Source organism: Rhipicephalus microplus, chromosome X (assembly GCF_043290135.1).
Source record: "Rhipicephalus microplus isolate Deutch F79 chromosome X, USDA_Rmic, whole genome shotgun sequence".
NCBI classification, from domain to species: Eukaryota; Metazoa; Arthropoda; class Arachnida; order Ixodida; family Ixodidae; genus Rhipicephalus; species Rhipicephalus microplus.
The window spans coordinates 166,656,773-166,680,800 of record NC_134710.1 but is presented as its reverse complement, the minus strand read 5'-3'; the positions used below and the strand labels follow the sequence as shown (position 1 = coordinate 166,680,800).

The window sequence follows — 24,028 nt, the reverse complement described above, 5'->3', positions numbered from 1 at the left end:
GTGCTTGTCGAAAGACCTGCGCTCTAATAACGCCGAGGTTTTACTAACCAACGCTGTGCGGTGAATGCAACTACGGTGACCGCCAAAAGCAAGAGGTGTGGTTTTACAAGGCGCGCGCCGAAGAGCGGTAGTGAGGCAGCCCAAATAGAGGAAGGGGAAGTGATCGCAAGTTGATAAAAGCACCGGCAAAGTCTGCCTATAGAGGCCTGTGAGACGCTAAGACGGCACAGGAGATCAAATAGAGAAGTGAAAGAGCACCTATACCGAAACGTGCATGTTCCCGGAAATTACTTGGTCGCCAAAAAACGATGAAAAACACAAAGTGATGAGAAAACACAAGCAAAAACAAAACAAAAGAAAACATGATCAGGTCTACCTGAAGGTACACAGTATCGTCCACGAAGACATGTTCCATATTACCCATATCGGTGATGGCACAAACGCGCGACGGGCGAACCACCGGGAGAGTGGTCAACGTGGTTATCACGAAGTCTCAACCTTAACGAGAGACAGCAGACAGTTTTTATGCCTCGGTGTAATTCAAATACAGTGGAAACATAGCCTGGTGTGGAAGGCAAGTGCGCATGGGTGAGCAAAAAGGCTGTGACCGGAGATAAGGCAAACATGAACGTAAGCACTGCAGGGAAACCGAGAACGGGGACGAAAAGAAGAGGTAAGGACGTGGATCGAAGTACCGATAGCCGGATCACTGCGCGGTCGACAAAGTATAGGAAAAAAAGGAAAATAGCAAAGCGATGAACTGGAAGCTCCGAACGAGCGGACTGGTAAGAAATGAATGCAACAGCAGCAACAAAACGTATATGGGAGCGAAGTGGGGAGGGGATGACCCAAATGGAGACACATATAATAACAGGAGCGCCCCTTTCTCGGCTAAGGGCGAAAGATGACGAAAGAATAGCCTCCTGCCGAGGACAAACAAGAAGAAAGAGCTGCTGTTGGGAGCAGCCGGGAAGGCGCATCCTCATTTGCTGAGTTGACGGATACAGTGAAAGAGGGAGCGGCCTCCTTTTCTAATCACACGTGCGATCACCGCGACGCTCTTCTCTCTTGTCCCGAGGTCCGCGTAATGGAAGCCATTCTCGTAAAGGGTGTCGCGCGAAAAGTTGTTCTCCCTCCTTTCCCCTCTCGCGTCCCGCTCGTTTCGCGCCTTCTTGTTTCATTGTTTCACTTCTTACTCTTTCAGACACAGAATAAATTGAGGAAGATGAAAGCGTCGCACTAAGTACAACCGACGACCCTCTCTACCATTCTGCAGCGGAAAACAGATGCAAAAACCATGACTGGGTCTGAGAGTTTGAGTCGAAGTAAAAGGTTGGCCACCGAAACTCATTGCGCGCGCTGTTCAAGTCAAGTCAGTGCCGCGAAATCTTCGGAATAATATGTTGACAGTATGATTAGCTTCAATTCTCACGGCTTTACAATTAGCCCGCCCTCCACTCGTTCAATGCATCAGGTGGATTTTCCCTTTCTGTTGTAGATCCCTTCAAAAATGTGCATGGTTCCCATGTATATCAACTTACACAAACGAATTCGCATTATTTGTTTCCTGTAATTTTGTTCTCGTAAGAGAAGGACTTGCCAAACGTTACATACAGTGGCAAATCAGTGAGCAAAAAGTTCAAATATTCACATTATTTCTTTGCTTCGTTTGAATAAAATTCACATGACAATCTTTTATACTTGAAGCTAAGAATAGATAAATAAAAAGAAAGTAGATAATTATATCTGACGTGGGCAGCTTGGTATTTCATGAATATGATTTCATGCGTTACGATAGTGTTCAAACAATATACTTGTACCATGTCTTTCGTTATCTTACAATCGGACGAAGTACTTTGTTACGTGGTCGGGGCAATATGCTAGAACTCTTTCCTTTGAAAAAGAAAGAGGGTAAAGCATAAATATCAAATTTAGACAAAGTGGTCAGCCAGTAGAGTGTACAGTTCTCTGCAGTACTGTTAACTTAATGAGGAGCATACAGTTCAGTTAGGAGCATACAGGCCCCAATCTGCGGGGAGAAATGAGAGTATCAAGAAATATAGTTTCCTTCTTGCAGGAGAAGCAGTTGAAGACTTCATGAGGACTGCGTAGGGGCTCAGTGGGCGCTCACGAAGTTTTAATGAAGTCTTCAAGTGCTTCTCCTGCAAGAAGAAAACTATATTTCTTGATACTCTCATTCTCCGCGCCGATGGGGGCCTGTATGTTCTTTGGGCTCCGCTGATTTCATCGAACAAAAGTTCGACATTGTGGCGCTCCTCAGCAGCTTGCAGGTGATGCACAGCCAGTGTTTGTAGTCGACGAGCTTTTTTTGTCCCTCAGACAGAAATTGTAGTTTCGATTTCGTGTATGGTTGCTGAGTGTGTGGGTGTCTGTGTACGAATGTGTCGCGTAATTGTGCCCTGAATATTTTTTCAGAAAGTTTAGCTTCCAGGACGCGTTTGCGAAGCATTTGGTGCTGTTTGTTTTTTCATTTGCTCACACCGTCAAGAGAGTCTTCGACGTGGTGGTCAGGCACGACCTGCCTGTCCTGACATGGGATATGCCTGCGGTATCTCCTACCCAGTAATGCTTTCCGAGTATCCCCTGAAAGCAATAATAAAGGTCATCGTTCATCTGTCTGTCATGAGGTTCTGAAGAACATCTCTCGGTACAGCGTAAAATCTCACAGCAGCGCTAAAGGAGTTATGATCATGAAAATCATCATCACCATGATAAAAGCAAGAACCATTCAGGTGGATTGGCGATCAATTGGAAGAATATAAATGGTCTTAAACAATGATGTCCAGCTAGAACTGATGACACTTACAATAATAGGTAGTTTCTTTATTACTCATTATTTTTAGAATCTTCTCCTGAACGGTGTCTAGTGCATCTTACGTGTCGCTTTCATCTCGACAAAACGCTCGGTGATCTTGTCTTGTAAGAGCTCGTCATTCCAAACCAAACACAAATGTAATACATATTGCGCGTACAAAAATCATTGGCTTAGTAAGCACTGTTATGGTGTTTTAACGCTTTTGTTTTCGCATTTAACTCTTTCAAGTTCACAAATTAAAAAAAAACAATTTCCCGTTAATATACGGCACTCACAAAACTGCACTTCTTGCTGCAAGCGTACCGAAGGGTCAAAAAGCAACAGTACTAACACCTCACTTGCTTCTAATAACGCTGGACTACATTCGTTGACGCCTCCATAAAATTTCAGCCAGCAGAATTCACCCCCTTATGGCGAGTCACGAGTCTGCAGTCAACAACCGCACATTTTTTCCGCATTAGCTCTTCGAGTACGATAGATTTAGTGCGAGAACAGAACGACGGCAAAGAGACGAGAAGGACACGAAGGACACGAGCGCTCATGTCCTTCGTGTCCTTCTTGTCTCTTTGTCGTCGTTCTGTTCTCGCGCTATAACTATCGTCATGTCATACCAACTAGCCCAAACTGCCGCACTTCTCTTCGAGTAATCACGAACGTTTCCTTAAGAACAAATTAACAAGTGCCGGCGCTTGTTCATGAAGTAAAAAGCAAGAATTTTTTTTGTTTAAGGTAGTGGTGGCAGCTGAAAATTAAATTGTCGCGTTTTGCCCCACATTTAATGTTGCTCCGTCTTACATTATCTATGCCTTCTGATACAGGGGCTTTCATGTTATAAAACTTTTGTCTTCTGTTTTGAAACAATAACAAGCAGTGCATGAAAATGTGCACCTGTACACCGGCGTCGAATATGGGCGTAATGAAAGAGCCAATGAATGAATGGGTACACAACTTATAAGGATTTAACTAATATATTTGTTGACATTTTATTGACGTTTCTCTCCAAAAATTCAATTCATATGACTCAGACGGGAGCTTTTTAATAATAATAATAATAATAATAATAATAATAATAATAATAATAATAATAATAATAATAATAATAATAATAATAATAATAATAATAATAACCGCTAGAGTTGCGCCATTTGCCACTTGTTATTGAAGGTGGCATCACAATTGGGGAAGTCAGTCAGCGGTGTATGTCGGCGCAATCTGATTCCCACTCTTCGGCACCTATACGTGTGAGGATGGGCAAGCGCTCTCGTATCCATGCATGCAAATGTGCTTGCATACACGTGCGCGTCATTTTTTTGTGCTTCTCAATGAAAGTAGCTCGCTCAGTGAAAGTGACAGGAATGCTGAACTGCATAGCACTCCTATCAAACAATACCGCTCCTTTCTCAGAATACCCGACACCACGGCCGCAGTAACAAACGAAAACTCGAAAAAAGTCAGCGGTCCAGCTAAATCATCGCGCTTGAAGCAGAGGGGCAAGGTGGGGAGAGTTCACGCGGCGCGCTTCGTAAGCTGTTGTGTACATCCGCTAGCGGGGTCGAGAAGACGAATAAAGTAGACATCGTACGGGCCAGCAAAACATTGGCGCGTCGAGTGGTATATACATAACGATGAAATTGACTGCCGGAGGTCTTATAGTGCAAGCGAGACACGAGACGTATAGTGCGTGCGTAAATATAGATATACGGCTCCATCGTGCATACGCGAACATCTCGGCTTGCCGCGTATAGCCCAGCTATAAAGAGCTCGCCATGGCGACAGGCGTTTTCATCTGATGGCTGGGCCCGTCGCAGAGCTGGCGCGCTGACGCAGAAAAATATATATGAAAATAATAAAGAAAGAGATAAACAAGCGAGGGCGAAATAATGGCACGCAGGAAGCAAGAAAAGACGAGACGCGGGAGCGCGCCAGGGGCGAAGCCACGCGGGCCTGGGAGGCTGCTCCTCAGTGTCGGAGCCCATCATCTTCCGCCCGAGGGACAATCTGGGCCTCAGTTTACGGCGCGGTGTACGTCATGACGCACAAGAGCCCGACTGGCGGCGGTCGTGGTTTGTGTGCACATCGCAGGAACTGCCGCGCCACCATCCGGTGCAAATGAAAAAGGACGCCTGACGTCGGTGTCCGATGCATCCTCTCTCGCTGGGCCAATAGCGTCACCGCGGACGGGTTGCTGTGCCTTGGGCGCCTAATCGTATGTGGCGCTTAGCGTCATAAAGCCTTTTCCCCATAAGTGCTCTCTGCCATTAGTCCATCACCATCGCCAGTAATGCTCCCAACATTACGATTGGTCATCTTCTGCTTTCACGAACACGAGAATATGCGTTTGTCGGGCTGGTTGGTTCATACGTGGGGCACACGATGACGGGGAAATGCATTGGGCAAGAGGACTGAAAACGTCGATATTTAACTCTTTAAACGTTCTAATGCTTTGCTAGTACGAAAACTCGTTGCATGCTGCGTGTAGCTACGTTTGCGTACAGCGCGGTACTGCCAAGGGTACTGCCAAGGGAAATGGCACCGACCATCAGAGTATCTGCAGACGCGTGCAAGTGTATACCTCTGAACGAACCTCGCACTCTCCGACAATTTCAGCTTCGTGCACACAAAAAGCGACGAAGTATACTCGCGGAGAACGTCAGAATTGGCTGAGGTTACCCATCATGAAAACAAAACAGTGGTCGCAGTTTTCAGACCCGTGAAAAGGCGGGATACATTTTTTGTTTTCCCTCCGTTTTCCGCCTTGGCCTACGTAAAACAGTGGCGAGCACACAAATTCTCGCGAAGCCGCAGCTTGATGACCAGTGCGAGTGCAATTTAATGAAGGACCTGCTTGAAATATCTTCCACAGTAAATACCATCAGCGCGGGTAGCGCTCTTAATATACAGCGTCGCAGGAAGCAGCAAGCAGAAGATTGCTACTGCGAAATATAACCTTAGTCTGTCATACTTCATGACCACTCAAGGTACCAATTATGAGCCAGTGCCTTTTTCTCAGTCGAATACAAGCGTAAGTGCTTCCTGCTCGTTCTCGGAGATGGATATGAAAATAAAATGGGAAGACAGAGTGGTTAACTAGAGCACGAAACGCAAGCTGTTTCCCGGCAGGTTCCCTTCACTAAAGTGTAGACAAAAAAGACAAGGAGAGAAGGACACGGGAAGTATGCTCACTTTTTCTCGGTTCAAGTTATGTTGTGTGTCTCCTCCAACATGCTGCGTCGCATTCTTTCGTGAGTGTGGCCGACGTGATATGAGTCTTTTTTCCGCAGAGTTAGTGTACCTGAATCTCAAGCCACATCGAGTTTACGATGAGAACAACCACACATTTAAACACACACGCACACACACACACACACACACACACACACACACACACACACACACACACACACACACACACACACACACACACACACACACACACACACGCACACGCTCGCACAAACTACGTTTGTGCGTGCAACAGTTGGAAAGAAGTAAGTGAAATACCAAGCAGACTCTGGAAATTTCGCCGAATAATCTGATTTTTGATTTTGATTGATATGTGGGATTTAACGTCGTAAAACCATCATATAATTATGAGAAACGCCGTAGTGGAGGTCTCCGGAACTTTCGGCCACTTGAGGTTCTTCAACATGCACCCAAACCTGAGCACATGGGCCTACAACATTTCTGCCTCCATAGGAAATGCAGCTGCTGCAGCCGGGATGCGAACCCGCGATCTGCGGGTCAGCAGCCGAGTACCTTAGCCACTAGACCACCGCGGCGGGGCAATCTGATTTTCATTGAATATCTCGCCATTGAGTACATGAACTAATTTGTCATCCCGAAAGCTCGTTCTATGAAGTGCATTCGCCAATCAAGTGCCATGTGATCACACTTTTATGTGGCTTTAAAGTATGCGCACGCGGTGGTCGTATACAGCTTCTAAGCCTTCTGTGCGATTCACAAAGAAAAAAAAATACCATTCGATATTTTCACCTGGTCAAACATCTTTTTTCCAAAATGGGCGTATTTAGCAAACAGTGTAAAATTCGGGTACGAATAAGCACTATACAGAATGTGATTCATCCCCATGCACATTGAAATCTGGTGACCCATATTGTGCCCTAATGCACATACGGCACACAAACCCCACCTTCGAGAGAAATCGGCCATACAAAGTTTTTTCACAAATTTCTTACGGAACACAGGAACTTCAAACTTCTTTCTCGTACTATACTGACATTACTTCATGTCAAAATTTATTATCACCTCCACGTTTGTCACAGTAGTATAGACCGAGAAAACATTCAAAGCGCTTCGGCTAACGCATTTTAGAGGGGAAGAACACAAATGAAGCATTGGCTATAGTCCTACTATACACACCACAATGTGTGTCTAATGTGTGAGTACGTTTTTAGTTAGCGCTGACACATCGTGACTCAAACTGAGCGACATAAACCGGCCAAGTTCCTACCCCACTGTAGATAACTAGTATTTATGAAATATCAGTCAGCCTATAATGAAAGCGAGTACCCATTAACTTCACCTACGGAATATTCTCTGTAAGAGAATTAGCTCAAGCTAAAACTTGGTGCAGCATTGTCTATGTGGGACATTTCCGACATCCTGTTCGGCCGTTTGTTCCTCAACCTGTTCAGTGCCATGAATGCAAGAAAATCGGACATGTCAAAAGTATATGCACAAACACCACAATATGCCCATAATGCGCTGAGCCACACACTGCAGACGCGTGTCAGGCAACAAGTCTGAAGTGCGGAAACTGTGATGGTTCACATGATGCTGCCTCCAAGAAATAACGCAGATAAAGAGAAAAATTGCCATTATCAAACAAATGGTCACAGACAATTCATCGCACAGAGAGGCTGCTGAAAGGGTACAGCGTCGACGCAGCCGTCGTAGATGGTGTGGAATAGAGGGTGTCGCGCGTAACCCAATTTATACGAACGCCAGTAAAACAGTAAGCACGAAGCAAAATGAGGTGGACAAGCCCATACCTGTGGATGACTGGCCTACACTTCTTTGTGCGCAGCGTCCGAAGGAGCCCCTTCTCAGGCCTCGCCGCCCTACAGCTTTCTCCGAGCCTACTTCTGTCGAGGACGTGTAAAGGGTAGATCGAAGGATTATCCCGATGATACGATCCCTGTTCACTGTCATTGCAGACCTGCTGAGAAGCCTAGGAACTCCAACTGCTCGAAGTGGCCTACAGGCGCTGGACACGTTGTGCTCAGTCCTCTCCGCCCTCACGTAGAACCATGGCAGGAGATCAACAGTCGTTCCGCAAAGAGGTCAGAGAAGCATCAGTTATCCAGTGGAACGCAAGAGGATTTAGATCACGGATTTCCAATTTTCGTAAGTACGTGTTTTTGAACCGTTTACAAATCTTCGTGATTTGTCAACCAAACTTAACAAACCCACTCAGACTATCAGGATACGTATCGATTCGGTCGCAAACCTGCAATGAAAGCAGCAAGGTCCTTGTGTACATTCGTTGCGGGCTCACTTACAATATACAACCTGCGCCACCGCATGACAAAAACTAGTATGTTTGCCTGACTGTGAAGCGAAAAACCCTCGCCTTTACATTAGTGTGTGTTTACTTATCCCCTTCAGCTCGCTTTGATTGCAAAAAAAAACTGCATGGAATACTTGCGAGTGTACCCGGTTCATAGATATTTACAGGAGACTTCAACGCCCACCACCTATCTGGGGAAGCTCAAAACTCAATGCCACAGGCGGGAAACTGGCATCATTTGTATGGGCCCATGAACGTTTTCTGCTTAATGATAAGAGCCCTACATTTATACGAGGGTCCACGTACAGCAGCTGCTTGGACATGAAATTTGTGTCCCGTCGCTTCACTGCAAGCGGCAAGTGGTTTTTAGACATCGAGATGCATAGTAGCGACCACATCTCCAGTTCTCTCAACATCGAAGGCTTCGCCAGTGGTCAACCGCCGAAAACCAATCGGAGGATCGATTTACCTGCATTTAGAACCTACATTGAAGACGCATGTGCAAGAGGCTTCTCCTCTGGCATTGAGCAAGCGATCAAAGAAGCAGCGCAGAGCGCGATGTGCACGCTGACATGCTCTTCAAGGCCCTCAGAAATGGACCGTGGAGTTACAGCGACTTAGCGCGATTCGTCGACGTGCACAGCGCAGATATAGGCGCACAAAGTTCATTGAAAATATACGCATAGCAAAGGCGCATGCAAAAGAAGATCCAGCACCGTATGGATAAACTGGAGTTCCAACGGTGGGCGAAGTTTTGCGATTTCCTAGACCCTCCCGCACCACTCTCTCAAACATGGTGCCGTGCGAAGCCTACGCACATTTCTCGAACAACATTTTCTGTTTAGAGCCTTGGCACTTTTCCAACATAGAAAGGACATTGAGATAGCGGAAGATTTTTGTAGGAAGATTGCAGGCCCATCAAATTGCACAGGGATCCTTACTGCTGCTACTGCACCACACTCCCTTGATCCATGCATGGACCTGCCTTTTTCGATGGAAGAGCTTGACGCAGCTCTTGCTTCTTGTATTCTATTGTTGCCGCCCGAACCAGATGGTATATCATACCCACTATTGTTTAATCGCGGTGATCCCGCTCGTAGTGCTTTACTGGACGAGTTTAATGAGTCTTGGCGAGCTGGAGCTCTTCACGGAGAATGGAAAACAAGCCATTTGGTTCCCTGGAAAATCACCTCTAAAGCTGACGTCATACCGACCAATAGCACTGGCTAGTTGCGTGGGCAAGATGATGGAGCAAATTATTCTTGCCAGGCTCGAATGGTTTTTATAACAATACAGAGTCTATCCAGACGCGATGGCCGGCTTTCGTCGTCTTCGTAGCTCCTATGACAACGTCATTGGTCTCGTGACATACGTACAACACCATAAAATGAGCCGACGGCTATCTGCAGCATTATTTTTAGATGCCAAAGGAGATTATGACAACGTCTCTCATGAAGTCATATTTGATGCCCTCGAGTCCATTGGCTTGGGTGGGCTAGTGTACCGCTGGATCTGCTGCTACCTTCATATGAGATCATTGTTTATGGAAACTGATGATGGGCCGACATTTGAGCATTACATACACCGTGGTGTTTCCAGAGGTTGTGTATTGAGCCCCACACTATTCAGTCTTGTCGTGATCGGCTTCGTGAAAACTATACCAGAATCTGTGCAGATATTGATCTATGCAGACGATATTGGTGTTTAGACATCTGGTGTAACACGTCCGCAGATACGTGCGAAACTTCAGAAAGCTGCGAACTCTATTTCAGCGTACCTTGGAGAGCAAAGCCTCGAGATTTCTCCAGACAAATCGGCGCTGGTTGCGTTCACGCAGAAGGCAATGACGTCAAATCCCATCACCATCAATGGACAAATTGCTTACTACACCCGCACACACAGGTTTTTGGGAGTCACAATTGATCAAAATCTCTGAAAAAGCGCTTAACAGTCATCTCCACCTTTTTCAACTTCCTCGGAGGAAAAAAGTGGGGGTACGTCAGTAGACGCAATATTGCAGCTATACAGGACGTTGTTCCTGGGGTAACTGCGGTACAGCTTGCCTGTTTTGAGAAATAACTGCAAAAGTAGCATACGTAGAATCGAAAACGCCCGGGTCAGGCACACAGAGTTCGTCTTGAATTACCACGCTGCACATCCATAGCGTAGACCATCGCAATCGTCAAAGATCATCCGGCCTCAGTGCACATTACTCTAGGGGTGCTTCGAGCACTTATTAGGCACCTTGCTCGCGCCCCTGCCTACCACCTCGATTCGCTTCCAGAAGACCAACCGAGTGCCTCCTTCTGTAAGAGACTATTGAGTTACCGTGAGTGCCTTCCAAGAGACCACACACCTCCGGAACGTATCCTGCCACCCCCTTGGTGTTTAGACCATCCAAACCTACGATTGACAGTGCCAAGAATACACAAAAAGGCAGATCTCTCGACAACAGCTTTGAAGCAGCTGACTCTACATATGCTGCATGAAAGATGCAAACACCACGTTAAACCTTATGCGAATGGTTCGACAAATGTTTGGAAATCTGCACGAGCTGTGATCTTCGCAGCCAAAGCCAAAATCATTCAATTCCGAACGTCTCACAAAACAACATCGACAGCCGCAGAGATCGCAGCACTCCGCTGTGCACTCCGCACGATTGATCAAGAAGTATCTCGAAAATGATGCGGTTTCACCGATTTAAACCAGCTCTGTATTGTATTCAAACTGCACTACGTCGTGGACCTCAAGACCAATTGGGGCGGGAAACAAAATAATTGTATCAGCAAGTACTACAGAAAGGACATGATGTAACTTTTCAGTAGTTACCAGGCCACTGCGGAATCATTGATAACGAGCACGCCGACGCTGCAGCAAAGAACGTTCCCCAAAATGGCATGATAGATGTCATTCCACTGTCAAAAAGCGACGCAGCAGCAAGGATTAACACGCTCGCGCACGACGTCACCAGGTCTTGTGGAACACGCCCGGATTTCTACGCATCCGTCTTAAACGTCTGGACCCATGCCTACGACTTTCCATTTCATCTGGGCTATCCAGATCTGAGACAGACGTTCTCTGCCGCATGTGGCTTGGGGTGTCTAACACAGCGCTTTTGCTTGCCGCATCAGATGAGCAGACAGTGCTGCGTGTGCTCATTGCGGCGCTGACGAAACCATCGAACACATTTTGTGTCAGTGCCCTCAGTACAACTGTCAGAGACAGTTCATGTCAGCAGTGTTTGCACGCCTTGACGACCAGCTGCTTTCCGAAAAATTTATTTTGCAATACCGGAAACATCGAGCTTCACGCCGAAAAGTGATGAAGGCCCTCCTGAAGTTTCTGCGATCGACGCGCCTCGTGGAACGTTTGTGATGTTTTAGTGTGTTTGTGTGATTTCGCTTCCGCCCCGCTCTCTTTATCTCATTCCCTTTTCCTTACTTTTCTGTCTCCTATTTGTCCTTCCCCAGTGCAGGGTAGAAAAACACTTGCTTTATGGTGAACCCCCCCCCCCCCGCCTTTCATCATACCACATCTCTCTCTTTTAGCCACTAGACCACCACGGTGGTCTAGTGGCTAAGGTACTCGGCTGATGACCCGCACGTCGCGGGATTGAATCCCGGCTGTGGCGGCTGCATTTCCGATGAAGGCGGAAATGTAGGCCCGTGTGCTCAGATTTGGGTGCACGTTAAAGAACACCCAGGAGGGGATCTAAATTTCTAGAGTGCTTCATTACGGTGTCTTTCATAATCATATGGTGGTTTTGGGACGTTACACCCCTCATATCAATCAATCAATATTTTACCACTACCTTTATTCATTGCGGCTGCGGCGGCAAACGTTCATCTTCAAACGCGTTCATCTTCAAAAAGGTGGCGTCTGCATAGGTTCGTTCATCGTACTAATACTTATTGCGTTGTTTTAGCACAGTTATATGAAAATATTGAAGCTCGATTTGAGGGAACCAACATTATAAAGTTATTTCGTTTTGTGAATGGATACTTAGTCCTGTTTGACTGCGACAATGCTGCCTTTGAACATTACCCTCGGCGCACACAGTGGTTATTCGAGGAATGCCTTGATTTGCTCGTTCTCAGTCGCGGGCAAAGAACCCCAGGTGGTCGAAATTTCCGGAGCCCTCCACTACGGCGTCTCTCATGATCATATGGTGGTTTTCGGGTATTAAACCTTACATATAAATCATCATCATGCCTCAAGTTACATGATTTAAGACATGTTAGTTGTAGGTATGATGCTCGTGCCGTTAAGCTTTGGTTGTCTTTAGCGCCGGCACATAGGAAGCTGCTCAAGCGTGGTATTGTCGATGAACGATGGCACAACGCCCCATTTAGGTCTTTTTGCCACTTGATTCGTGAAAGCTTCTGCTCAGTGCTGGATTGTATGTAGCCGGTTATCCTCGAAGTATTCTTGTTTCTCTTTTTGAGACACTGCGCAAGATGACAAAGAATTTGTACATTCACCTAGATCCACGAGCAACAGGGCAGAATAATGTATCAGTTATCCCGTACGAAAATGGCATCTCGCATGCATAAGCTGCTAAAGGTAGGCGAAGGGGTGAGCATTTCTGCAGTATTTTCAGTGCCGTATAAGTTGTGCGAACTGGCCGTTAGGACTATACTCCTGTAAACAAGATCTTAGCTCGTAAAAAAGTGACCACGAAAAAAAATTGTAAACTTTTCTCTATGGGTGGTGAATAGCTTACCCCTTTTGCGCGGACAGTCTTACGTCGGACCGACAGCAGGTGCTTAAATGTACTACTGCAGAAACTTAACCAAGAAGTGAAGAAACAAACTGAAGGCTTTAATGCATTTTACGGTTGTCAATGTGGATGCGTTCCAGTATTAGTAAAAAAAAAGCAACAGCTTTTTCTGGGACATAAATGGGAGGAAACATGTATAGCCCTTGAAGGTGCAGCTCTCGTATAAAATGCATCTGCCCCAGTAAACTTTTTATTGCGTTGATCGCCGAATAAACAGCTTGCTTGGATCCGCCTAAGTGGGAAATTTCATCTTAATGTAACTTCGTTTTCAGTGCTGTAGGAGTTCTTTGATTAACCGCGACGTTACTCACACGCAGGCCGTCACGTTTGCTATGTGCCTTTTGCAAGCTCGTTTCCGATAAGAGTCAGTAGATCCACTATCGCGAAAAAAAAAAACCTCCTAGTACCATGGACACATGGGGCTCGAACCCTGCTCCGCTGCCTGTCAGCCCAGTGTTTTACCCCTGAGTCACACCGGTTTTTTTTCTTTATTGCCTTCTTGACTACAGGTCAAGCTAATACGACAATCACTATCACACGTGTTTCATGCGTGATAACGCGTCAAACAAAGATATTACATCTTCAACACAGTCGGTAGTCTTATACACATCTCGCACTTTTATAACAGCTTCCACGAAACACTCATTAACGGATAGAACTCTCACATCACAGTGTGCTTGGGACTTGTTCCCAAAACTGCCTTAGGCAGGTTTGATGTCGGCAAAGAAATCGCGTTAATATGAGTAATAAAGCGTTTTAGAATAACAAAGGAATAAGAAGGCGTCACACAATGCGAATAGCGGAACGAGTGGGTCGTCCAATGCTCGAACCCATTACAAAAGCTTGTTCTTGATCACCTACTAACTGTGGTGCATACCCACTTCAGGTATATTTCCGTATCGTGGTCAGCTACTGCATGAACAATTGGCACAAATTCCTTGAAAGTGTTCAGCCGATACAACGCTACTCAGAAGAATTACGAAAAGTAGCATAGCAAATGCTGGTCTACTACCCCAAAATTATTATTAGTAATGCTGTAGTGGGTACCCAGAAAGTGTACCTGTAGCAGTTACCCAATGAGTGTTTATAAAAAGGCTCTGAAAGGCTGCTCTTCTAGCTTTCGCAGTGACTGTGCTGCGCCTTCCGCGCACGCCTTGAGTTTTATTTTTTTAGTTTCCAGGCTGCATGCAGACATCATTACGTTACAATCGTTACACCTGGGAAACCAGGAGGTGCATAAAAACAGTAAATAAAGAGCGAGTGATGCTTGAGTGAAATTCCAGTCCAAGCTTATTTTTACGTCAGTCATATCGATAAAATATCGGGCGTAGTGAAGTTATCGGTTAACACAAGCTGCACTGTTTTCAAACAGCCAGACTCTCAGCACAACAAGTGCCGTAATTTTTTATGGAGCGTCATGAAATTAAATAAAGAAAATTTCGCCCTTCAACATTTCTTGCTATAATGAACCGGTTAGGAAGAAACTATACAACATAAACTTCAAGAATAAATGTGTCATTTTAAAACTGATCCGATTATCTCATTCGGCCTGATTTCAGTCCACATACCCCACAAGGGTGGGAACTGTTGTAGGAGGAAGACTTTCACGTGAGTTTGGAAGTGCTACGTCCCATTGCTTAGCCAGTTGATTATACCGACACGTATTTTTCGTCGCATCTGGAACCTCCACGCATATTTTATAGTTTTCCGAATACGTACAAATAAAAATTGAAAAATGTGAGCACCGCCTTGAGTGAGCAGAAAGTAGCGTTCACCATCATACAAACATTACGGTCGTGACTCTGCTCCTCCGAATCAGAAAGGGCGAGTGTCAGTGTGACCGACCAGAGTAATGTCTTCGATAAAATTGGCGAGAAAGAGAGAAAAGATTCGAAAAAAAGGGGGTATAGCGAACTAGCGGCAACGTGAAAAATGTCGCCTTCGAAATCATTTCTATCCCCCTCTACTCCTTCTCCCCCACCCTCCTCAACAAGAGCGAGACGACAAAAAAAAAGAGAGTACGAGAAGAGAGAAAGGTCCGAAAATAAAGGTATAAACTAGACGACAGCCCAAAACTTGCCGTTTGGCTCGTTTGTCTGAAACGTACAACACGGAGCCGGCGGCCGTAGGGCGTTTAGAGCTTGTCAGGTTTCGCCCGGTGGAGTCGAGGAGAGTTTTCAAGGTTCAAACGGGGCTTTGATGGCCCATGCGTCCATTAGAGCTTAACAGTTCCTCTGCGCTAACGCTCCTACAAAGCCCATCCCACGCCCCAGCATCCAGACCTGCTCTGGCCGACCGTGCAGCGCTCGCGGCCAGGCAATAAAACAAAGGGAATGGAGCTCCGCCGGCGCTCATAACACAAAGGCACTGAGCGCGAGATGGCGGCGGGAAGCGAACAAAGACGAGCGCGCAGGCTGGGCTCGAAAAAAAAAGACGAAAAAAATGAACGCAATGAAACAAAAGAAAACACGTGCAGAGGAAACAAAACGAATTAAGGACAAGATATTCTCTCACCCTCTATTTTTTTTTCTCTCTGCGAAGGACAAGAAATGGCGACTCCCGTAGAGATCTCCTCGGAATTAGTTGTTGCACTGGTTTTGGTCCATTTCTTCACTCCTCTTGTTGTTTTCCCCTGATTTTCTCCCATGTGCCGTTCATCGCAACGTCGTTCACCCCTTCTCCTTTACCTCTCAATTTGAGGCCTCCCCTTTGTCTTTTCCGGTTTCGAGAGAGAGCGGCCGAGAACCAGGCTCGCCTCTCGTGTAATCGCCGAGATTGAAGAACGATTGTGAGGAATCGGGACGGAGTCTTACGAGTGAGCCGACTCGGAAGAACGAAAGAAACAGAAATATGGAGGGGGCAGAAAAAGTGGCCGCCCCATTCCTTTATGTCTCGAAAGCGATCTCCTCAGCGCTTTCAATGCACCACCGTCCTCTGCTTTTCTTTCTTTTCTGCCCGCCGTTTTTCGCTCTGCTAGCCTCGTTCTCTCTTCACGCCGCGTGTGTTACATTCACAGCTTCTACAGCATGCGCGTTAAGCGCCGCACACGACAAACTTGCGCGCCTCACTCGAAGCGTTGGCTGCAAACAATATCTTCGACAGAAGGCGATCACGAGTACACAAGATGATAATAGCAGTGTCGTCCCAACATTTGTTTTCTTGTCAGCTGCAACAACGGCCATCATTCGTCGTTGCGCCCCGCCGAGAGTAAGGTTCACAACCCATCTTTCTTTTCTTTTCTCATCTTCGTCCGCGAAATTTTCCGGGGTTCCTTTTTTGCCAAATCATTAAGCACTCTTGCTTCCGTGAAAGTAGGCTTGTTTCCGTGCGAAAGAAAAATAAACCGTGTGGATGTTGCAGAAAAATACCGAAAAATGAATCCCTGAGTGCGTTGCGATCATTCTCTTTCCTTCTTTCATTTCATTTTTTTATCGCTCACCCTTTTTCTCGATTGCTAAACAAAATGGAAACTCTTACAAGGGATAAAAGTACAAATTCTTATTACGTGAGTGATTTATGCACCAAGATCATGCTAATGGACAACGTAGTACAACTTTGTAAGAGTAGAGAATTCCGGTCTTCTCGTATTAGCTGAGATTGCGCGAAATCATTCTCGTACACAGGTATACTGGCAACACATTTACACAAAAGTTCCCACAACAGATAACTCTCCGTCAGAATCTATTCCAGGTCATCTTAATTGAATGTAGATCTATTACCAGCGAAGGAAATCAGATAACGACAAAATCAATGCTTTTAGCTAGTTAGTAAACCGAACATGTCCTACACTGTTCTTCTTTTTGAAAGTACCATTGCAAATGTCTTTGAACATCTGTCGGTCCCGTCACGCTGTGTGGTCTTCAAACACTACAAGCGTGCTCTCATTTTTATTTTACGTCTTTCTGTGCTTAGCACAAACACGTATACAAGTCAAAGAAAACAAAATAAAAACATGTAGTGATACTAGAATGACACGAAAATACGTTTGAACAGAGTTGCAAGCATTCAAAAACACAGCATGAATTTACTGGCGATAGAGGTTTCTTTGGAGAGAAAACACTGAATTACGATAGCTTCAATGTGGAGAGAAGAGTACAGATTTAAATTCCTTGGGCTTACATAATTACTGACCGAAAAGAGCGTGCTCCCGAAATGCATACTGTGACAAAGATGATGCCACAGCGATATATTATTAGAAAAGCGTAATGTAGGAGTGCTGCAGGGTGTTCAGTCATCTGTGCTCTTCACCACCAACTAAATTCACAAGACGATAACCTGCATCATACACCCCCCCCCCCCTTAAAAAACCTTATGACTGACAGTCACTGGAACACCATATATATAGGCATTTCATGACAATGCTTGCATTGTGTATATCACCAACAATACTTTACAATCAACACCTGAAGCGTGTTCTAAAAAAAAACAAATTTTGTAGTTCTCGTTGTTGTTGAGCCGCTGCTAAAGACTCGCGGTGACGCCATGAGTACACAAGAACACAAGTATGACCTACGGAAGCTCTTAAGTCAAATTTAGACGCTTCTTTGCGCTCCCGAGAATACCATCTTAACATCTTGTGCGTGGACGGCCTCGCTTTTTCTTTTAACAAGATAGCGTTAAACAGCTCATTTTGCGGAAATTCCGGCGTCGGAGTCATTGATTGTGAGCAAAAAATTGTCATCGTGTACATGACCAAAGAATCGAGACAGATGCAAATAAAATAAATAATGAACATTCTCAAGCTCGAGTGACGATTGAACCCAGACCGCTTGCGTGGAAAGCATGCATTCTACCACACAGCCACGCGTCTGCATGAAAAGAACTTCCTCTGATTGGAAACGCAGTGAAAATTACGTTCATGCTTTTCATACTCACGCGTCTTATACACAGGCTTCAGATTACAACAATAATGTTGCAGTAATATTGCATTGTCTTAGCATGCATTGTCATCAGGCGTCAGAATAAGTGATTATCGTAACGATTTTGTGGTTTAGAGCCGGTCACCTATTACAAAAGGCGCACCTATTACTGCGCGTATTCTTTTAAGACCACGTATTAAGTGCACAGAAAGATAAAAAAAATTTTGGCCGCGTAATTTTTCTCCGTTCAAAGCATGCTACTTATTACACAGAGAGCAGCCATACGCGAAAGTTTCACTGACCCAAGCCACTCTCAGCTTTATTGATTACATTGTAATAATCCACATTTTCAACTTCTAGACTCAGATCATACAATAAAAAGTATCCACTCAATAGTTGAAGTGGCTGAAGCGATATCCTGTCTGAGGGCAAGAATATCGCTATCGCGTTCCACACTCAAACGCAAAGCTTAAGGGTCCCCTAACTTTTTTACCTTTCACTTTGGCTGGAATCAATTTTCGTTGCACTGAACGGGCACATAACATCACTCAAAATATGAATTTTTAGTTGGAGAACCTTCTCTCGGAAACAGTACTTAAACAAATATCATTTACGACAAAGCTATGTGCTCGTTTGTCACTCTGTAAGGTTGTCGAGTTCGAAGATTATGAAAAATGGAGGTGGACATAGTCACCTAATGTGTGAACTACGGAAACTCTTTTTTCAAGGTGAAGCACCCATTCGCTTTTACGAGTGCTAATAATTCTTGCTTCATTCTATACAGTCCTTTGCAACAACGCATTAATGTTACCAAACAGAGCAAAGTGCATCTTCCAGATGACTTGAAGATAATAGCATTCGCAGTTCGACACTGTAGGGAGTTTTAGAATACCGTTTGCAAGCGCTGCGGGCGTTTCGGGCGTAGCGGGAGCCATATGAGCTTTAGAATAGCGTTTGCCCTGCTGCGATCTGCAACGCACGATCGCAGCGACACCGTAACCTCGAAACCAGCACTTGCGGCCCACATGCGGGCCGCCATCACCGCACGCAATTTCGGATTTTATGCGTGCAGTCCGCGAACGCGAACGGCGACTCGCGTTACGACGCATGCGCAGTGGCAGCGACAGAACCGCAAGGGCTCGCGGTGCGCTATTATAAATCTCTCTTGTGCCAAGAACATCACTACGTTCGCGTACGTAGAAAAAAAAAAAAGAGAGAAAGGCGAAGCTTACACTGTCGCGCAAGGCTTGAAACATCAAAGCTGGGCGATTTTGAAGTTTAATTGGGTTGGTTCTAGGTTGTTGCCAAGCTTGAGCTACGTGATACTAGGTTGTTTCTAGGTTAGAGATGTTCGAGTTAAACGAATGGCGGTTCCAGACGCGACACATATGTCCAAATTCCAGAGACACAAACTCGCGCTGAAACCGAGTATTCATGCCTCCCATTGATATAGGGGCACGTCGTCGTTCACGAAGTGCTTCCACCGCGGCGGCGTCTTCTCGCAGCCACCGTTTCCTTTCTCGCTGCAGTGCTCCGTACTCTGTAAGCTCAAACAGGCGACCACGGTGTTCGTCATAGAGTTAATGCCGATGCCTTATTAAAGCTTTTCTCAATTACTGGTTATGTCTGTCCAGAAATCTTCGTTGGTGTTTGAAACCCGTATGTTGCCACCTCCATTATTATTTGACAGGTAGTGCGCAGTGAGATTTGCCCAACTTCTGTTGTCCCCGTTCATGATGGTGGTAGTTTTTTTGTACACATTTGTAGACACCAATCTTATTATGGCCAGCGTAAGCAGCCTCACTGTTAAATCAATGCTCATGAATTTTACTGAGAATTATTAACAGGATAATCAGCCGGCTTGCCTGAGTACTCCCTATTGCAGGCGATGGACGCAGCATATGAAAGTAACTATGTTTTTCGTTCGTTGTGAGTCGTACACAAGCAGTTTTATTCCTACATTGGAAATTACTTTCATGCATGTATGGTTTTCTCTATTGCGCTAGAGAAAACGAATGAAGGAAGAAAAGTACAAAGAGGTGGCATGAAAATAAGAGTTGCGAGTGTGCAAAAAGGAGTGCTTGGATTTTTTAGCCATTTACTTGAGCTCTTTGAATATTCACCTTCTATAAAAAGTAAGTAGGGCACCATCTATCATTTTTTCCTTTGTGATTTCGCCGTGTTTATGAAGGACATTTTTTTTTTGTTTTTGGAAGACTCAGAAATACTGCCAATTGTCAACGAAATGTACTTTCTGGCTTCGTTCGCAACTTTTAGCTTTGGTTGGCAGTTTTGTTTCAGAGCGCCATTTTAGTACGGAGTAGATAATCACTTCACTTTCAGGAACAAAGTCCATGCTCTTTTTAAACGCTGTGGTAAAAAGACTGTGCACCTGCAGCTGTTCAGCGCTGCGGGCGCGCAGCCGGAGCGCAAAATCTTCTGTCACGTGTTTTTTTAATTTCACCTGATACGCAAAAAAAAAAGACATGCGAGCCCTAATACAAAAAAAGAAAACAAGGAGGAAAATATGGAGCGATCAGGCTAGCAACCACCATAAAGATGGTCAGAGCACCTGCGTATTCTTTATGAATTATGTAATAAATAAATCAAATGAAGATAGAAGGAAAGAAGTAACCAACCGATGGGAAACTGATAAAAAGTGAAGTGCAGCACGTAGAACAAAAGATCACGGAAAAGCAATATACAAACGCTAAGCCAAGTCACCTTCGTGAAGGAAAGTTAGCAGAGAACGATGAGGCTGGTCGTGAAGGGAAGCACACCCACTTGGAAAGAGGCAATCATCGAGGGTCGTACGGCAACTGCAAAGCTTGTTATCTCTCCGTTCAGTTTTATTAGTTGTGTTTGCGTGTTTCTTTGTGACAAGCAGTATGGAAGTGTCCTTAAGGTGCTTTGAAGTAGAAAGCTTTAATTCAGTAAAGCTTGCTGCTTCAAAACACGAATCCTTTGTTTCGTTGTACCCTTTTGTATACAAGCTCAGAACTCAAAGAAGAAAAAAGGAGTGCAAGAGAATGTGATTGTAGAGAGACAGGAGCCGTATATTTTGCGGTGCCACAGGGTGAGCAGTTGAACAATTAACGAAAGGCAACGAACAGGTGAAGAACATTTGATACTGCTGAAAACATAAGCTGGTGACTATTGCCACGCTGATGATTGGGTTCTCCAAAAAAATTTGGTTAGATTGTTATTGCCAGAAGAATGCCTAAAATAATGCCCCTATGTTCAAATTAAAGGTTTGTTGCTACGAGCGTCTCCCTCCCCCCCCCCCCCCGCCTTTAGAAAGAACAAAGTAGGTCCATTCAAGCGTAAATGGCAGCTAAACTGCTTTTTTCCACAAAACAATGCCATTGACGCATTGATATTTCAGACAATTTTGTATTATTTTCGTCGCACATCACAATTTAAAAAAAGTCGTTTGTTAATGCGTACAAGCTTGCGCATATTTTTGTTAGAATGCATGAATGACAAATATTGATATTCCATTGTTTTTTCTGTATCAGTCGGAAAATAGTAACTATGCCATATCGTCATTGTAGCTTTTTTGCCCTGCTTACTGCATTTAATACAATAAAACTTCCTTGGTTGCTCCGAATATCTCACTTTCATAAATATCAGTCTGCTTTTCAGATGCCGATTTGAATAAAATGTATAGTAAATAGATATTTAGAAAATTGAATACCTCCTTATGCATACCTTAAGTCGCAGTGCTGAAACTCAAAGGTAAAATGACAGCATATAGCTGCACCATTTCAGCACAACAGAAAAACTATCCCAGCTGACAATAACATTTTAAAAATTACGGTCTGATGTAGGTCAGCTAGCTTATTATCGGCTTAAACTTTATAATTATATAAGTAAAATACATCGCTTAAATTACCGGTTAAGTGTAAAAACTTGCTTCTGTATTTGAGGACACCAGTTATGTTTGACTAGTTTACACAACAAAAATAATGAAACAATACCCCAGCACTGGCTCGTTTTATTGCTCAGACGTTACACTTGTGATGGCGTTAAATTGATAAGCTGCAACCTAAATTTCATATTTGCAAAACACCCGGAAACTACAAGCATAGCTACATACCATGACAATACAGGGTTCACTGATGAATGGAGCCGCTCAAGAAGGCAGGGTCATGTCTTACCTGCGAAAGAATAAAAAAAAAGGATATGTGAAGCCCTTTTTAATTGTAGATTGTTGCAGTTTTCACTTAACATAAGAATTTCATAGATGCTAAAGAGTTCTCATAAGCATATGGTGCTATTCCCTTTACAATGCAAGAACAACTACCGAGAGATTGCCAAGTGTCCGTAATACTGGGATGTCAACGTTTTATTTAGTTTAAGTTAGAGTGGGGGAGTCTACTTAAACAGACAGTCTTATTCCTCTGAAAAGGCGGCAATAAGTTATGCAATAAGCGACTTTTAGAAATCTAAAAAAGGAGAAGTGCATGAAGAAAAAGTTGTAGTGCAAAGCAACAGAAGGAGAAAAAAAAGACCATGGGACTGGCGCTATTCTTTGTACATCTTTTAGCTGCTTCGCGCAACAATTTTTTTCATGAAAGGTTATGATTCAACTAGTTAAAAAACATTTTGTTAAAAAGAAGTACATCCCCGCAACTAGCTCGTTCAGGACACCCAAACATCAGCGTACAAGGAATGGTGTAGGGAGCCATAGAATAGAATATAAAAACGAATTGGGATAAAAGAAAGTTAACAAAAAGGACAGCACCCAGTCAGTTTTTATAATGAGCTGCGTAGAGCCTGCTTTCAAAGGGCGGGAGAGCAAGAAAAAAAAGTGGGCCATATTTATGACGTCTACCTTAAGCATCGTGTGCGCAACAGATGGAAGGTGGCAGCCTTTTTTTTTTTTTGTTTCCACGCTGACAGGTTTCGCTCTATACAGCATGATACACGCATCAACTGCAGTTAGCTTGCGTATCCCCCAGCTGTACAGTTAAGAATATTATCTCTGATTTTCATCACAGTGTGTGAGTATATATGAAGGCACCTTCAATATAGAAGAACGGAGCCACGAGTACGAGTTTTTGCCCACCTGCCATAAGGGACAAGAAACGAGACACTGCCATACATTCCAATTTACTACAGGTGTGAAGAGTGCTGCTACAGAAATTTAAAATCTCCAAATATTCAGAGTAAACAAGACAAGCTTAAAGTTGTACTGGCTCATTTCTATTTGGTGAAACTAGTGGACATAATAACAAAAGCATTTTGCACCTGTGTATGTCTATCCCCTGTTCATCACAGATTGTCTTGTGCGCTTAATGTCGTAGATTATTGCGAACCCACCCACACCAATACCCAACTCAGAAACACACACGTGTTTGCATTGTTCTTCTAACTAGAGTATTTTTCAAGGGAAAGCAAGTAGGGCAGACAGAATAGTTATATTCTACTCACAATTTTCTTCCCTTTTTTCAGTTGTACAATGACAATCGAGCTGTCTAGACTATACTGAAATCATTTGTGAATGTCACAAAAAAATACATATACGCCCTGAGCATGTAGAGAAAATTGGTTTAGCTTTCCCGTAAGGCGATCTGTAGCCCTCCTTCAGTGATATATTTGCAATAATGCATCTTCAAGTACATATTCCTGTTACTACTGCGCTTCCGTAAATAGCATTATACGTGTACCATATATGTTTGTGCTCTCAGTGCCTTTTTTCTTAAGTGCGTGCGTATGTGTGTGTGTGCAATCGCTTGAGCTTGAAGTTCTCGTTTTTTACTTTAGGTATTGTTTCTGCTCTGCACTTCTCATTCGCACAATCATTTCACCTCTACAGTTTACTTGATATATATTTTTTTCTATGGAAAGGCGAAGTGCGACTAAAGTATAGTAGTGGAATGTGAGAAGGAAAGTTTACAGCCCTCACGCTCATGCACACAGGGGCCTTCATCGTGAAGCAGCGAGTGAAGATGTTATAAAAGCTGATAGATCTGAAGAAACGCTGCGGCATTTTTACATCATCGCAAGCCGCAACCGCT

General features: G+C 44.4%; 1 protein-coding gene across 6 annotated transcripts in view; it reads right to left on the bottom strand.

Annotated features, from left to right (window-relative positions):
• The window catches only part of LOC119176937 (cell adhesion molecule Dscam1), a 640,641-nt gene that overhangs the window by 420,923 nt on the left and 195,690 nt on the right, over nt 1–24,028 (bottom strand). Inside the window, exon 2 of one of the 6 annotated variants that reach the window (XM_075878152.1) lies at nt 22,105–22,165. The exons of the other annotated variants lie outside the window; for them this stretch is intronic. The gene's annotated coding sequence lies outside the window, so the exon portion shown is untranslated. The remainder of the gene's footprint in view (nt 1–22,104; nt 22,166–24,028) is intronic. 6 annotated transcript variants of the gene reach the window in all.